This window comes from Nicotiana sylvestris, chromosome 9, assembly GCF_000393655.2.
Source record: "Nicotiana sylvestris chromosome 9, ASM39365v2, whole genome shotgun sequence".
Classification (NCBI taxonomy): Eukaryota; Viridiplantae; Streptophyta; class Magnoliopsida; order Solanales; family Solanaceae; genus Nicotiana; species Nicotiana sylvestris.
The window spans coordinates 24,726,776-24,732,438 of record NC_091065.1 but is presented as its reverse complement, the minus strand read 5'-3'; positions in this window follow the sequence as shown (position 1 = coordinate 24,732,438).

Below are 5,663 nucleotides of genomic sequence, written 5' to 3'. Positions count from 1 at the left end.
AATACCCCTATCTTGCATTTCAAAGACACAAAACAAAACAAAAAAAAAAAAACCAAAAACCCTAAAAATGACCTAAGTCATCCGCCCCCCCTATCATTCTTCTTCTTCTTTTCTTCTTTCTTCTCCAAACTCTAAAACACACATCCATGGCTGCCATGGCTAAGCTCCAGCAGCTTAATCTCCTTCGACACAAGCGCACACACCACCAAGAAGCCCATCTTCTCCATGTCAAGCTCAAAAGGCTCGTCCATGGCTGCGTCTTCGTCGTCAACCCATCGCCATGTTTGTTGCTTTTTCTTGCTGCCTCTGCGTCGTCCATGGCTTCCCGAACTGCTGCTCCATTTTCTCCATAAGCTGCTGAACGCAGCAGCAGTAGACGACCAGCTGCTGCCCGTGTCCAGCTGCGACGAGCAGCCATGGCTGTCCGCGACGCTGCCGCTGCTCCTCCTTCCTCCGCCGCTGCTTCTACTTCTTCTTCGTCTTCGTCGTCCTTCGTTCGAGCTTTGGTCGAGGCTTGGACAGATTTGTTTACAATCAAAGTTCGTCGTTGATTCATCTCCGGTTAGTTGTTTTTGAGTTTTATTTTTGTTCATATTTTGTTTGATATTTTCCGGATCCAAAATCGTTAAATGATTTAATCCTTGTTTTGTTCGTTGTTCATCTTTGAAATAATTTTCTATTGTGTTCATGTTGTTTGTTAAATTAATTTTCAGATTTCAAAATAGAAGTTTAATTAGTTGTTTTCATGTTTATTTCATGTTTGTATTATTGTTTAAGTAAGTATTTGTTAGTTTGATGTTTGTTAGATTCAAATTGAAATTTAATCAACTATTTCTTCAATTTGTTTCATGTGTTTATGTATTGTTAGAAATTGTTAATATTGTTAAGTTCAAGTTTAAGTTCATAATTGTTTCTTCGTCGATCTTGTTATTTGTTTAAAGAATTTAGTTGTATTAAAGGAATATATTGTTTTAATCGTTTAATCCGTCATGTTTGTTGTCTTAAAATAGATTCATTCATGTTCATACTTTGTTTGGATGATCTTGAATCCGAATTTTGTATAGTTTGATTTCTTGTTTACCATTTATGATTATTGCTTGAATTGTTCTCATAATCTTGTTTTAAGTTTAATATAAGAATTGTTTGTTGTAATGTTGTTAGAGTTGATTTTAAGTTCAATATGATTGAATTTAGAAATCTTCATACTTTGATTGTTGTTGTTGTTGAATCCGAAAATAGGATTGTTTGTTGCTAAAATATTGTTCAATCAAATTTTAGTTGTTCTTTGTTGTTCAATTCGTGTTCATGTGATTTGTTGTTGAAATGTTGTTAAAATCGTGTTCATGTGATATTGTTGTTATGATGTTCATCCATGTTCATATTGTTGTTTGAACATTGTTAGAAATTGATCATATTGTCTATATTTTGGTTAAGTTTGATTAATTGATGTGTTATAGCTGATGGGTAGTTTGGTAAATTTGTAGTACGTTCAGGGGTAGTTTGGTAATTTCAGTAAGGTCGGAAGGGGTAGTTTAGGAATTGTACATTTTGAAATTGTTTATTTGAAGCATGGGGGACAAAATGAAATGGGGTGGGTTGTGATATGATTATTTAATATAAAGGGGGGACAAGATTTAAATTAAAGGGGAATCTTGCATTATTTTAAATAAAGCATGGGGGACAAAATATAATGGGGTGGTGTGATATGTTTATTTAATGTAATGGGGATGAGTGGAAAGATAATGGGTTGGGTAGAGAAAAAGTATTGATTTAATTGATTAAAAGATTTATGGGATGGGATTATATATATGGGAAGTCTTGAAGACAAATGAGAAAGAAGAAGAATACAGATAGAGAGAAAAAAAAAACGGACAGAGAATAGAAGAGAAAAAAATTCCGAAAAAATATTTAAGCTTTCAAAATAAAAATAAAAGCTAAAAAATCTACTGCTTTCTTTCTTTGTTTGAAATTAGTATTAATGGTTGTAGTTTCATTTAAAGCTTAAAAGCTTTTGTTTTTGGGATTATTACTCCACCGGTCTGTTACTGGGTTGTTACTGTTGCTGGGCAGTTGTTGCTATTGTACTGTTATTATTGCTGCTGATTCTCATCATCATTTTCTTTTGCTTCCAATATCAGGTACATATCTGAAAATTCATGTCATGAAAATCTTCAACATGGCAAGTAAATGAAGTTTGATTATAAGGATGTTTTCTACTCATTTAAATTTTATTAGTTTAAATTTCAGTTTTGTTTTAGTTGGTTAATATAGTATTAAATCAATTGGTAGATTAGTTCTCTTTCTTAATAACAAATGGCTTAGTTATTTTAGGAACGCGATCAACTCATTTCTTTTAATATATGAAATAATGTCAATGATTTTTTACAAAATATAGAGTTAGTGTTTGCAAATATTCGCATAGGCAGAATATAAGAATTGGTTTATTTATCTCAAACCCAATCTTCGTAAGCAAAATTAACCAAACAATTATAACCTCGGACTAAAAACAAGTGGTGTAAAAGAAGGATGAGATTTATAGATTGTAACTTTTTAAGTCAAAAAATGTGTAAATAGCGTTTGCTCCAAATATAACAATGAAAATTCTTCAAAAAATATTACTTCATTTATTAAATCAATTGTTTTCCTAAGTTTTATACGCAATTCGCTTTTTGGGTAGATAAATATTGTATTTACCATAAAAATGGTAGTATTAATCACACGTTGTTTATTTTTATTTTATTTTTATTTTACTCTTTAAACTCATGGTTTTTGAGGAATATAATTCACACGTAAAAATATAATTTGCGGTCAACACTTAATGAATTGTGAATTCTTTTCAAGGAATTTAGAGGCATCTCAAATAGTGATTTCTCATGACTCTTACATTTAAAAATAGATGGATGCAATAAACATTTGTAGAGAATTTATATTACTGTCAAGAATATTTGCATAATTAAGGATGCGTTCGCGTGACTTGATTATACTTCTAAAGGCGATTCGGATTATGCGTTCGCGCAACTTCGAGCAAATTTTTAATAAAAAGGGGTTCTTCGGAGATCATCAATATTAATTTCATATAACCCGAGATGTGCAGTTCACTATTTAATCATACAAGAGCGACAGACGTTCTTAATTTTATTTAAGCACAATTTCGAACTTAAGTCTATTTTTATAATAATAAAAAAAATCGAAAATAATAATAATTATATTATCAATATCATTGTGTACACGTGCGCGTGACACAACTCCGCATGTTTTAAAAAATATAATTTATAACACGAATATACGTACGCGTGATTCGATTCAAAGAAGGGTCTTTAAATCTAAATAGAAGCGGTAACAATAAAATCATGCAATAAAAATGTATTTAACAAATCAAAATAATCAAGCCGAATATAACAGTTGAGCGACCGTGCTAGAACCACGGAACTCGGGAATGCCTAACACCTTCTCCCGGGTTAACAGAATTCCTTATCCGGATTTCTGGTGCACAGACTGTTAAATAGACAGAGTCATATTCTTTTCCTCGATTCGGGATTAAAATAGGTGACTTGGGACACCCTAAATCTCCCAAGTGGCGACTCTGAAATAAAGAAATAAATCCCGTTTCGACTGTCCTTTAATTGGAAAAAACTCCCTTGCACCCTCGCGGGGGCGGAAAAAGGAGGTGCGACAGAGTCGCCACTTGGGAGATTTAGGGTGTCCCAAGTCACCAATTTTAATCCCGAATCGAGGAAAAGAATGACTCCATATTATAGTCTGCGTACCAGAAATCCGGATAAGGAATTCTGTTAACCCGGGAGAAGGTGTTAGGCATTCCCGAGTTCCGTGGTTCTAGCACGGTCGCTCAACTGTTATATTCGGCTTGATTGTCTGATTTTATACAAATATGAACTTATGTGCAAATTTTATCTTTTAACCGCTTTATTATTATTGTTTTTAAAAGAAATATGAACATCGCTTAAAACACGTCTTTGGACTGCGTTACATGAAATGCACCCACAATCCGGAACACGTTTTATTTGATGTTTTGGGATTTGGATTCGGGTCACATGAAATGCACACCCAGGCTTAAGAAAGTAAAATATTAAACACGCGCCTAAAGAGACTATCGCGTTATTATTTTGGGGAAGACCGTGAAATTCGCTAAACGGTCCTTCCGAATTCTAATTAAACCATACATTTTGTGAGGGCCCCGCAATCTATACGTTTTATTTGGCGAGGCTCGTCTCATTTTTATTTTTACAGGATAAACCTACAATGACTATATTTTCTATTAAGTTCGTCTCTAAACTAAAAGAAAATCTCTTAATTATTTACATGCTGAAAAACGTAACTTATTAGTTATTAGTTTACGGCTAATGCGAATGGAAAATTGCGATCGAGTTTGTACAAAGAAAAACTGCTTTCATTTTATATTCTGTTATTCAACAATTGATATTCGCACCGCAAAAATTGTGCAAATCCTCACCACTAAAGAAAATCACACCCTTGTCCCCATCATTCTGTCAGATATTTATCGGGCTTTGACTTTATGCAAATCAGGGGCGAAGGTTTTCGAAGGATGCAAAATTTTGTTGCAAATGTGGGTGATTGAACATCTCCAACAACAACCCAAGATCATACAGTATGGGTCGAACAGAGCTAATTGCATCGAGAGCTATGAGGAAAGAACAAAAAATTACCAAGCTCCAGAAGGGATAGAAGCATGGGTATCTCATCTAAAGGCTTTAACGGCAAATCAAATTGAATGGACTCTGGGATGGCTCCCGATGAGAGAAGTAATACATATGTCAACCTCAAATAGTTATCTACTACTATTGGGATTGAGAAGCATTCAGCCGTATGCACCACTAAGAGTCCTAAGGCAACTAGGGAGATATCAAATAGTTCCTGATGAGGAAGATTTAAGTATGCAAGTAATCGAATTACACCCAGAAGCCACTATTCCCGAAGCTCTACTTCAGCAGATGTGGAATGGGTGCCGATACTTGAAAAGTGATACTCAAGTCCTAGACACTACCAAGGGTGAGATAAATCCTGGATATGCAAGGTGGTTCGAAAAGCGGTCCCGCGTGGATGATGCACCGGAACCTGAGCTAAAAAGGCCAACAAAAAGACCCCATGTTCAAAATTTCAATGATAAAATCCAAGAGCGGTTAATCTGGGGAGAAAAAGAAAAAGGGTACAAAGCCACTATCCATGCCCTAAAAGAAAATCTAAGAAGCCTCAGTTTGGAGAAAGATTTGCAAGAACAAGAAGCCAAAGGCGAGAAAAAGAGTCTAGCTTGTGAGAATGAAAATCTTCATGCTAGATTCCAAAAAATGAAAAGAGTCTCTGAAACGCCAAAGAGAAGCTGGAAAGATCAAAAAACCATCGCCAATCTCTTCGAAAAAATGCAAGATTTTGACTCCATTCTTGCAGAAAACGAAAGGGCATTGAGCAAAGCAAAAGAAAGGATCCAACAATTAAATGAAGAAGCCAGATCTAACAAGGAACGCCAGGATAGGCAATCCGAAAAAGACAAGGCTCAATTCAAGAAGGAAAAAGACTATTGGATGCGATCAGAAGACCAGCTTCGTGCACAACTAGAAGAGGCAAGAAGATGCAACAGAGAATACCAACAAGCAGACCTCGACAGGGAAAGATCACAAGCAAGATTA